The sequence below is a fragment of the Caloenas nicobarica genome, chromosome 2, assembly GCF_036013445.1.
Source record: "Caloenas nicobarica isolate bCalNic1 chromosome 2, bCalNic1.hap1, whole genome shotgun sequence".
NCBI lineage: Eukaryota > Metazoa > Chordata > Aves > Columbiformes > Columbidae > Caloenas > Caloenas nicobarica.
Window position 1 is genome coordinate 38,021,062 of NC_088246.1, and position 13,025 is coordinate 38,034,086.

Here is a 13,025-nt window from a genome sequence, read left to right on the forward strand (position 1 = left end):
AAGCTGAGCAATCCATTATGGAATTCAATTTCACCAAATATAACAAAGTATTAAATTAGAGCACTAATTAAAATTTTACCAGCCTAGAAACTTCTTTGTTTGGGTTTTGTTTGTTTGGAGGTTTGGGTGGGTGATTTTTTTTTTTTTAAGTGACATGTGAGGAAATGGATGAGTCTGATTTTAACTGCTGGCCACTGGCGAAACTCTTCACTCCTCCCTTCCCCACATGATCCCTGCATATTCACATCCCCTTCCTGTGCCAGCACAGACACTTGTGTGATCCAACTGCCCCTATTCATTTTTTTTTGCTGGTCAATTATTTGAGCCAGCTCATCATGGGTTGAGAGCTGACACAGAAGCAGTGGGAGCACCCACACTGCTAACTGCAACGGAAAGTGATTCAATTGCAAAACCGCACCCATAAACTGAGCTCCCTTCATCAATATATCAGAACTACTTCGTTCCTTATATCTTCCTTAAAATACCTCAAACCAGCGTTCTTGAGACCCGAACTTTTCCAGATTTGGACACTACTACAATCAAGTGTATCACTCATGAAATTCTTTCCGATTACACAAAAGCTCACTTACATGAAAAACTCAAGTTCTTCTCCCATGATTCAGTATCTAAGTCACTCCTAGTAAGTTTATTAAAAAAAACCTAACACACAGAAACTTCACAGATTATGTTATTCAAACTGCATCTACAGTACTGACAGTATTTATAAAGTACATAGCAATATAAACAGACTACAAAATTTTAGAGTCCAGTTTTCAAAAGTGTGCACAAAACCAATTACAAATGCAGAATCCATGTCCATGTATGGACAACTTACGCATTACCCTACAAGCACAAGAAGGTAGTTACAACTTTACACAACCATACATGATCTAGAGGTTAAACTTGTGGTTTTTATTTAGAGGTTAAACTTCTGGGTTTGGTTGTTTGGTTTTTGGTTTTGTTTTGTTTTTCAATCAGGATTATTTGGGCATTCTTTTCTTCCAAAATCTTCCTAACACTGGCTTCAATCAGTCCTTTATTAAATTATGATGACACCTAGAAAAGTTACAAAGTAACTTTTGGCATTCCTAAAAGCCAGCAAAATGCTTTATAAAGGAGTACTTATAATATAGAAAGATGGTATCAAAACAATACATGTGAGCAGTACATTATTTAAAGTGTAAAGAAAATCAACTTCTGTATACCCTTGCCTCTAAAAATCCACAGGCTTATGTATCTTAGAATCTACGAATAACCAAATCCCATTCGGCAAACACGCAGGTATGAAAAGGGAAAGTACCTGCTCAAGTTTTTGCAGAAATGAGGCAACTGAACATTTAGTATCCAATTGTTTACCACTTTTTGGCAAGATAATGCCTTTATAAGAATTATGAAAAAAAGGGTTTCTATAAAGTATAAATATACTGAGTTTTATGAATATGCTAGCAACACTCAAACATGTAGTAACAAGACGTCAAGAATATGGTTTAGAGTATTGCTATTTGCTTATATGTTATGTACTAAGCTGTGCAAAATCCCCCCCTGAAAGCTCCGCTAATGTAACCAGCCTACTCAAAATACATGACAATCAAGAGAGAACACCACTGAACTCATAAATCGTTTTGTAAACTAAACCAAAATCTAGGAACCCATCGATAAAATTACACATCTCGTTTAAAAAACACCACACACTATTATGAAAATGCAGCCTTTAAGTCATGCAGATATAAGTGTTTGGAGTCTTGGCTAAGCTGTTGTCGTCTTCTCTCCTGCAAGTGTTTTCAGGCCCCCGGAAATAAAGGCACCTGAGTACTTTTTCAGAAGGAAGTGTTGCTCTCTCAGGCTCCTTCTTGGATGTACAGTGACATCTCATGGACATTTGCAAGATTTTTAACATCTACTCTTAGTTCTGTTTTTCCTCTCTGATTTTAAAACTCCAATCACTTTTACTTTCTTTTTTTCTTTAAATGCCATGTTGTCCTCTTTAGGCCAACTAATGTCCTGTACATTTCTAGTGCTAATTTTCTCTTAATGAAAAACTACTAAGCATTAGTTTTGGATGAGCAGTGGGGCTGTGTCCCCCTCCAAACACTGGACCACGAACACCGAAACACAAGGTACCACTCTCCAGCTTCAGCCCCTCCATACTGCAGAGAAGCAACCACAGACCCTGTAACTCCTTGCAGAACAGAGACCAGGACAAAAAATAGGACAAATGTCATACAAAAAATGAGAGTGGAAGTGTTCTTCCCCACATGACCTAAGCTAGCTCAGAACAATTTTCTGGGGCTAGACAGAAGCTCTTTGAAGTCCATGAAAGCCTTCATAGTTACACATATTATTACTTCAGAATATTAACAAAATGCACCATTTCCAGTTCAATTTATGGCAAAGCAGCAATAAGCTTTATTTGGTGCTGTCGTACCATAGAAAACAAAGGTAAAAGGCGAGGCTCCTTGCAGATTCTCATTCTGGAGTAGAAGTGTGTTACCTTTCACTTTTCCCAACAGGCTGTCCAACATGTAGAGGAAAACAAACACCCCACACTTCTGCCATTTCTTCTTTCTTGATTGAGGCAGGAGATTAAAACCAACAAACAACACACACACAAAAGCCCCCCACAAACACCCTAAAAAAACAAACCTCACTATCATGGTTTAAACCCAGCCGTCAACTAAGTACCACACAGCCACTTGCTCCCCTGCCCCACAGTGGGATGGGAAGGAGAAAACAAAACAAAACCAAACAACAACAACAAAAACAAAACAAAATCAAATGACCAACAACTCCTCAGTTGAGATAAAGACAGTTTAATAGGACAGCAATACAAAATAACAATAGTAATAATGATGATAAAAGAATATACAAAACTAGAGATGTACAATGCAATTGCTCACCACCCAGTAATTGATGCTCAGTCCATCCCTGAGCAGCAGGCTCTCCAGCCAGCTTTCCCCAAAATATACACTGAGCATGATGTCATATGGTATGGAATATCCCTTGGGCCAGTTGGGCTCAGCTGTCCTGGCTGCCCCCTCCCAGCTTCTTGTGCACCTGGCACGGTATTAGAAGCTGAAAAGTCCTTGACAACCTAGCGACAACTAAAACATCAGTGTATTAGCAACATTATTTTCACTCTAAATCCAAACCCCAGCACTAACCATTAACTTTATCCCAGCAGAAACCCAGACACCCATACACCAAGGAAAAAGTCTGCAGCAATCTATGCAAATAGTCAAGTCACACATCACACAACTCAAGACTGATAAACTGACAAACTACTCCTTGCTAAATAAAATGATAAAGTCCTCAACGGTGAAAAATACAGGCCTATGATGCTTATTTGCTAGTGGCATTATCAGACTCTTCTAAAATTCTGTATAGCTAATTTAATTAATGATATCCACAAAATATTAATATGCAGAAGGAAAAAAAAGACTCATTCTTTTGAAATATTTATCTTTATCTAAATATGCAAGATAAAGCCTTTACCTCCTCTCTTTCCCATGCCTAAGGGAAAAGGAAAAGATTCTCAAGTATTTACTGTTTACTTAATACAAGCTTTGATTTACATTTCTTTTGAAGTGGAATTCCTGCAGCATTAAAACCAAATAAAGGACGAAAAGATTCACTTTCCATTCCAGAGAAACATCCCATCAATGCCTTGTCCCAGAGGGCTCCTGGCTTTAAGAGAGGTGGAACAAGTAAACTGCCAGTCGGCATATTTTCCTAACGTATTTCTTCCCATCCCAGCCAAAAAGCAGCAGTGGGTAGATTCCATTCATCATGGAAGCGAGTATATTTTTCAGTCATTACTATCACCATCTGGTCAACAAGGGAAATATCGCACCTATTCTTGTTCATGAAAGACTAAAATTAGGTCATCTTGAAGCAGGCACTTGAGAAAGAATCTGATGTAATGCACTTAGAAAACTAAGGCTTATTTTGCTCCACACAGGTACATATCAAAGAGCTGCCAGCAACTTCTGCAGAAATGGTAGACCACACTAACTGCCACAAGCATCCAGCTTTGTAACTCAGCCAAAGTTCAGACTCAGGTTTTCTGCATCAGGTGCCAGACCAAGCTGAAGTCCACAGATACATTTTTAGCTAAAATAAAAATTATAAAAACAAAACCAAAACAAAAATACAAAACAACAAAACCTCCACACACAAACAACAACAACAAAACCACACCACACATCTCACCCAGCTATTACCAAGATAAAGGGAAAAATAAAATTTATCTTAATTAGTTCAACCCAGACTTGCTTATAGAAATTCAAGTTATAGTACCATGCTATTTTGTAGCCAGTACATTAAATTTGGGAAGGTCAGAGAAACATGCATCATTCTGGTACCCATTACACACAAATAATGGATTTATAGAGATTTTTTTATTACCATTGGGCTGTCAAAATCAGCCCAAATTTCTTTCAGTTAAAGTCTCTTATCAGTACGCTACAAATGTTTACAGCTAGCTTGTAGCTGTCTGGCAACTCAGTTTTCTGAATAATTTACCCCAAAAAGAACAATTTCCAGCCATAAACACTTCCCATAACCTGTAAAAAGTAGACTAGCAAACTGTGTCCAAAAACTAACTACTCATCCTTCAGCAACTGCAGTTTCTGGAAATATTTTAGCTAGCATTGTATTTTTAAATAAGGATGTGCATCACATTTGTATTGCACAAGAGCAACCATGACTTTCAGTTTCTAACTAAACCAGTATTAACTATTACCTTTACAGACACTCCATCCCCAAGAAAGACATAAGGAACAGAGCCAGGAAACCAACACTTCTCTCCACCACTTGGAAGTCAAGACTTTTTCTCCTAATAGTTTGATTTGCACTTAAGTTGTTCCAGTTTGATTCCTGTCCAGGACAGCTCAGGTGAGAAAAAAGAAAAAAACTCACAACATATAAAATTGGAGAAGACAGGTCTGCAACCTAAAGGCTCCAACTCCTGTCAGATTATGGGAGACATCTACACCATAAAGCAGCTTGGCCTCCAGATCCCTAGCACATGAGACTAAGGAACTAAAAGAAGCTGCAGCTCTTCAATGCTGTAAAAACACAACTGGTACCAGCAGTGAAGAACAGAACCCACTTGATTGTTCTGTGTACCTAAGGAGATTTAACAGGATGAGTGAAGAGGTACAAAATTCACTTGACTATACAGGGAAAGAAAACAAAGGAACTCCTTGAGGAAAATGAGAGAAAGTCAAGTTTTTTGGGGCACTTCAGCAAAGCTATGAATAGTTTTACTACTGGAGAATGGTGACAATACAGCCACCTTTCTCCCTCTGAGGCTGTATTTTCAAACTTAAAGCAGGGAGGTACAAAATGTCTTAAAAATGAAGGCAGTGCCTACTGGGTTTCACAGCACAGTACCAAGTTAGAATGCAAAACCTGACCGCCCAGACTAATAGAAACAACCAGATGTTCTTCAAATCTCAGCATGTTTCCTACTAAGGGATGCCTATTTTTAATCTAATTACACTTATGTACCAATAAACTGAAACTTTTTTTTGTGCGGTATTTCGGTTTACTTGTTTTTAAGTCAGTACCTTTTTGGTTTTTGTTTCGTCTTGTTTAAATATCAACAAAAAGGTTCAAATTCAAGAAGAAAAAAACAAATCACCCAAGCTAGCCTTCCCCTGGAAATTGACCCAAGTGCATATTACAAACTTCACCTGTATTCAAGTACATATCAATATAGATCTTATCCATACTTGGTAAACAGTTTACCTTAAGCTTTAGCAGAAAAAAGCAGCTGTACGGCTTCTCAGTGAAAATTAGTTTGCTGGGGGGCAGGGAACAACAAAAAAACCCCAACAAACTCTGATGTTTAACAGCAAGGTACAGCTCCTCGTCAGCAGACAAAGATACAAAGAATTCCTTATAGAGGAGGCTTTTGAAAATATCAGCCACAGCAAATAATTTATACAGACACAAACTGAACAGTTTGAAGAGGTTGTTGTAATAAAGATCTGAAAGAGTGCTGTGTGCCATTTTTCTCCTGATGCTGAGTGTGAGTTCAGCTATCTATTCAGATGAAATCCTGAATATAATTTACCTTGAAATCCTGAAAAAAAGATATAATCATGCCAACCATATGACAACTATTAGAAACTGAATACCTCTATGCAAATCATAGCAGCTACAGAAACATTCGGACAAAAAAAAAGGAGTGGAATGATCTAAAGTTCTTACTCATCTCAACACGAACATCTGTCTTACAAATGAGTCTGACCACAAAGTTCTACCAAAATTGTCCTATACCATTGTTATTGCTCCCAGAACCAGGTGTTTTCAAAGAGAAATAGTATAAGCAATGCATCTTTTTATTATTGGTGATACGTATTACTGCTGTTGGTTTATATGTCACAGTCTGCACTATGAAGGTACAAGGAACAGGGTAAGACCTGCTGAGTGAGAACAAATTCCAATTTTCTAACCTGGTGGTAGCAACATAGAAATAGCTATGCAGGTGCTGCTTCTTTCAGTGTAGAGGTTTCCTTCAACACAGAAGCAGTGCAAAAAAACCAAAACAAAACAGAACTGATGAACATGCAGCCTGTTTATTAAAACTGGCTTCTTCAGCTTTCATTCAGTTAGAGTCTGAAGTGATGTCCACTAGCTTCTCAGGCAAATTTACTTTTGAACTCAAGCATCAAAAACATGAACGCTTTTCCAAAAATCACGAATCGTCTACATACCACCTGTTCTTCCTCAATAAACTGACATGGAAAAAGATGTCATTTACACCTCCTCTAAGCTGTTATGATTTTTTCCACTATGCCAGGTTTATATATCCTTCCCTCCATAAGGGCTTCAGCTTACTATGAGGAAACAACAAAAACCAGCACAACAGCTTAGAAGTGTTTTGTGCTCCTCAACAGCAAGAAGCCGGCTCTTCAGCTGAGAACTACACTAAAAAGTTTTCCAAACCTATGCAAGTTGGGAAGGACTGTGAATTTATACCAATGAAGTAGTTATGCAAGCAAACTCCAATGTAGACTTTTGTCAACATGGACTACTTTGTTCAAAGAATCAGTAGGTACCATACTAGCAATACTGGCATAGGACAGTCTCCCCTAGGGGAGGGCTTGCCACTAACGCTCTGTTTGTAACTTCAGAATTACTTTTAAGCGCAAACAAACAAGCAGTCTTCATCTATTTTCCCATGCTAGAAGGAAAAAAGGAAGTAGCTGAACTAGGGCCTAAACTGGGAGGCAATAGCCCACTCGAGAGTCACTGCCATGACTAAACAAGAAAACAGACCTCAAAAAATAAACCAAAAAACCCTGTCGTTTCAAATGAAATAATGATGTTCAGTCTTGAAACTAGGACATATAAAACAGAGTGAAAAATTTGAAGGGGAAAAAAAAAAAAAAGAAACCACAGTGTATGCAACTTCAGATACAAAGCTAAACCAAATGCAAGGCCCTAAAGTAGTAATGGAAGTCTGCTTGTGCACTCCTAAAGATTTCCACCACCAGTCACCTGCTATATCAACTCAGGGCCTAAATCAGTTTTTCTCATGGCCTTATACAATCCAGAAACTATTAAAATAAATATAGTCAACAAAAAAGTGCCACCAGAAACCAGATGATCCCATACAGGTTGCTTGTTTTTATGCTATAAAAGTTAAATTACAGGCATCTCTTCCTGATAAGTTTTTCTTTTTTTTTTTTGTTTATCCATTTTAGTTACATACCAAAATACGTGGTTATTGTAGTTACCTTTTTTCAAACATGCACAAGATGGAAATACTGCATATGAAACAGTAGCTCAAGTTACTGAGTGTATGGATTTTGGCTGGCATAGAGTTAATTTTCTTCATAGTAGCTTATATGGAACATGCTATGTTTTGGATTTGTGATAAGGACAGTGTTCATAACATAGGGATGTTTTAGTTATTGCTCAAGAGTGCTTGCACAGCATCAAGGCCTTTTCTGCTTCTCACACTGCCTCACTAGCAAATGGGCTGGTTGTACAACAGAAGTTGAACACCTGACCTCAACTGACCAAAGGCATAGATATTCCACACCATATGATGTCATGCTCAGTGATAAAAGCTGGGGGAAGGAAGAGGAAGGAGGGAATGTTCAGAGTGGTGGCATTTGTCTTCCCTAAGTAATTGTTATGCACGATGAAGCTCTGCTTTCCTGGAGATGGCTGAGCAACCCTCAAAAGATGCAGCTTTCACAGGTAAGAGGTCATATAGAATGAAGGTAAATGGAAAGGTAAGCAGGTATGGAATCTCCCAAAATAACTGTATCATTTCAACATTGTTTAGATGAGTATTAATGATAAATTAATTACTCAGGTCAAAAAACAATCCTCAGTCACCTTTCCAAACTGGACAGAGTAGCACATGACATATTCAGCCACAGTACAGCCAAGGATGAAGAGGGACTGCCACTATAGTTACATGTCCCCAGCATTTGCTCTGTGCTGCCACTGCAGTTATCTGTCTATCCCATTAACTGACCCAGAGACTCAAAGTGACAGAAAGCTAAAAGTGGGGGGGGTTGTTTGTTGTGAGTTTTTTGTTGTTGCTTTGTGATTTGTTTTGTTGGGGGGGGGGGGGGTTGTTTGTATTGTTGTGAGGTTTTTTGCAAATTCAGCCCCCTCAAGCTGGCCTACTATAAGGTCAGCTGAGCACCAGTGCAAGAAGACAGCTGGGTAACTCCCAAGGAAATGATATGAAGGGAGACCACCTTTTCTAACATGGGCTTGAAGTTACTATCTTTTTAAACAGCACTTAAAGTAGCTTTGCAAATCTGTGCAGATGCATCTTAGCTAGTGGTCTCACCTACAATTCAGACCTTTAATCATATTCCCAAATAATGCTGTAACTAAATGCTTTCTTCATGCTCTTGGAAAGAAAGTGTAATTTCACTACTCAGCAATTTTTATAGAGCTCAAGTGTATAAGGACCAGACCATAAACAGGATAATGTAATCAACGCTTCTTAACCAGTGGCAACATATCACCTCTTCTGTAATTTCTGTGCACACACAACTCCACCATTCCTGACCACACGCAGCGCTCAGCAGGAGGCAGAGCAGACAGCACAACTCGGATGTGCGAGCTGCACAGATGCAAGGTCACCCTCAGCAACCCATGACCACCCCACTCCACCTGCAACACCCTCCCCTTACCGACATCAATACCCTTCACCTTACCGATTGATTTTTGATTACATTAGCACAAACAAGTAGACACCTTACAGCAGACGTTACTGGCACAGAGTCAACAGCAACACTGACTGAAAAAGATGGAGATACAGTACTGTTAACTCACCTAAATAGATTTGCATGGAGATACATGTGTTGAATGATGTTGATGTGTCGAACAGCTGATCAAAGAGTGTATGTGCCAACTGCTTGGCCTGCTCATAGCTACAAAGTCATACTTCCAGCTGCTTAAAATACATATTTGCAGAGAGAATGCAGAAGAATCTTTACTGCTGATGTAGGTAATTATTTAAGACTGGTTCTTTTAATAAACACAACGTTACTTTGAGTATCGGTCAGAGTATTAGTTTAATAATTAGTTTTTATGAGATTGTTCATCAAAAGATATTCTAAAAGGAAATGTCTAATAAGATTTAAACTTTGTTTCTGTAATATGTTGCACATTTTCAAATCTGACAAATACTGTTTTCTGATCTGAGCATTTTTATACTTGATCTTTATGTTTGGATTTATGCTTATATCGTTTTGAATCAAGAAGAAAATTCCCCACTTCACCCTAGAATTTTCTCAAATTATTATTTCCAATAACTGACAGATATGTAGAATCTCTAAACCAAACAGCAGAATGATGAAAAAAAACCTTGTTTTGATGATTCTTCTAGAAATTTCAGTGAGACTGTCCATGCAGTGATATTAGTCCAGATAATAACTGGGTATATTATATGCAAATGTACAAAAACTGCAAAGTAATACTTCAACTTTTTCAGTTTGAAAGAAAGAAAAGAAAGAGCATGGTTGGCGGTAATCGCTCTGAAAAAGCAGCAATATCAAGTTTTGTCACTTGGTGGCAGTACATCAAAGAAAACCAAATTACTTGAACAAGACCATAAATTTTTTACCAGCACATACCCCTTTACATCTCTCACACAAGTGCCAAAAATTCCTGGAAGGCTCTAGTTGCTTCACAAATATAAGATAGGCACCTAAATTTTTAAGACTACTGACTTCACATTCAAGTAGACTTTAAAAGCTCAAAAGTAAAAGTTCTACTTCTTTCTGACTGATGTTTACGGGTTCACCTACCTCCACCAAAACTGCCAAATGTGTGCTAAATAGGATTCCCAAGCAGGTGCAATCATAGGCAAGCAACAGAAGCAATACCTAAAAGCCTGATGTCCCAATGGTGCCAACTGTTCATTCAAACAGAACTAAATGGGGGATTCAGATTCAGATACACCATCAATTTGGATTTTACCTTCTCCCCATGCTATCAGAAAAAGCCTTACCAACACACACCGGAAAACTCACTACAGTAATCTAAATTTCTCCTACCAGCCTCTCTTCCACCACCTGAAACTGTTGCCAGTATTACATGTGAAAGGCAGCACCACACGCAGTAAATAGCAGGTTGGTTGGACTAGATGATCTCCAGAGGTCCCTTCCAACCCCAACCATTCTGTGATTCTGCGAAATACCAATGAGTGCTACTACAATCAGCGACAAAGAACCAAAACTCACAGTCTTTACTCATTGAAATAACTGACATTAAGCAAAAGTTTGATATTGGATTAAAGAATTTAACAAACACATCCAAGAAATGTTTGAAACTAGTACTACTGAAGCGGGAAGGAGGTGTGAGGAGAACACAAAGATCTGCTGGTCTCTTCCTCGTCTCATTAATGTTTTAGCAAAGGCTCATTTACCACATGAGTAGCACAGGATCTTTTCTCTCAAACTCATCTCCTACACAGGCATGTACAAAGACATACAAAATATCATGCTTTATCTCTTTAACCACATAATAAACAGCTTTATTTTGCACTATTCATACTCTACATGACAAACTGAGCATATCGCAATTTTTAACTAGCCATAGGTATCACATCATTAACAAGTTGCAAAGATAGTTCTTTTAAATTTATTTTCTGTATATTACATCCTGATTAGCATAACTTCAAGATTTTAAATACAGTCATTTCTTAATAACGATCCCACAAAAAAAATACCTAATAGAAGTCTTTGTAGTAGTATTTTTTTTGTACCATACATAAGCTGATATTATTCAAATATTTGACCTCTGGAACAAAAAATTTAAGTTTTGGAGAGCATAGTATTCTTATTCAAGCTTTAGGAAGACTGAGTCATCACTTTAAGCCAAGCATTAGAAAATACACACCAGCTGAATCACAGAAGAGCAACTCTGATATTTAAAAATATAAAACAAATTCAACTAGAGAAGATCAACTTTCTCTCCTTTCCCCCATCTGACCAACTAGCTTATTATGGTCTAGTATATATGCAGTGTGGTACAGCCTTCCAATTTTATCACCTTTATTAAAACTACACACATACACACACAAAATGACTTAGTCTGATCCAGCATAACAGCAAAAAGATGAAATGGAGACCAAGAGGGAAAGATGAAAGCAAACATGGGAAGCCAGGAAAGCGCAGCAGTTCGCCATCAGAGGGAGTACGAGCCTTAAACAAAAGCGTTCAGCTTCCAGGTGAGAGCGGACACGCAGCTCTGGGGCCATTACAAACACCTACACAGGTTTAAGGGAGAGCTGGTCCTCCAAATTTTTGTTGATCAACAGTATATATAGGAAATAGCTGCATGAAAACAGAAAGTTGTTGAAAAACGGAGCTACTATTTTACAACAGTAGCTACTATTTTTATATACAGACAGACATGGCCGTGGGACAACGGACAAAAATTTCCAAGTTTTGCCCAGGTTAATTAGTGATATCAAATAAAGGTTAGGAAAAAGGTGCTCCTGGTCCTTTTCTTTAGTAAACTTACTGCCTTCAAAAGGAAAAAAGGATACTGTATTGCAACATGGAGCTTGGTTTTGAGTCTGACTGAAGTGAAAAGGGGCAAGGCTGAGCAAATAAGCACTTGACTACACACCAGCCTGTGCTTTATCCCTTGCTCTCACTTCCCCTTTAAACTGTTCAGTGCCACCTGTGACTTCAACACACCCCACGCTCCTCAGCATCACCTGCAAAAGCAGATCCTCAGCTGAAGGGTAGGTAAAGGAGGGGAAAAGGATCCTATTAAAAGACAAAGTAACACTTTCTCCTCCCCCAAACCAAACACACAAGTTCGTAAATCTCCTTTTCTATCCCTATTACTAAAGAGGGAAGAGAAGCCCTTTTTCAGCATATTCAAGACCTACCAGATATGGTCTAGTCAACACTGAAGCTCTATTAGGCTCAGACTATTTGAGAAGGGAAAATGCTGATTTACTCGTATCCCAAGTTGCAGAATACACTACCTTCCTAATACACTAGGAAAAAAGAGTTATCTATATTTCAGAGGTACTGAAGGAACAGAAGAGTAGGGTTATAGTACCTCAGGGTATTTTCTAGATCCAACTGGTAAAGCCATTTTCTCAGGTAATCTTCATTTTTCCTATTTAAAGGTGGCCTCAGCAAAATCAGCAGGAAACTGGCATATTTTTAAAAGGAAGTAAGTTGCATTTTAGTCAGTGGAGGGGATGGAAAAAACAACAACAACAAATGCCCCCAAACAACTGCCTGCTCAATTTTAAAAAGAAGGTCAACTAAAATCTGATTGAATTATAGCAAAACAATTCTAGTTGGGGTGGGGGGAGGGAAACACTTATCTTTTTCACAGGAATCAAAGCTGGAGGCACATACTTGGTGTTAAGTACCTCGCCTGCTTAGGACAAGTGTAAATGAGTCATACCATCTGTGGTCCCATTCAAAGGGTAGTCTGGCAAGATAGCAGGGAGAACACAGAGCAGCGTGATGCTCCGCTCCTCATGTTATGGAAGCAGTTAAGTCAGAGAG

The 13,025-nt window shown here is 38.4% G+C and overlaps 1 protein-coding gene across 1 annotated transcript in view; it reads right to left on the reverse strand.

The window, feature by feature from the left end:
* The window catches only part of ANKRD28 (ankyrin repeat domain 28), a 130,873-nt gene that overhangs the window by 94,999 nt on the left and 22,849 nt on the right, over positions 1-13,025 (reverse strand). The window lies entirely within an intron of this gene.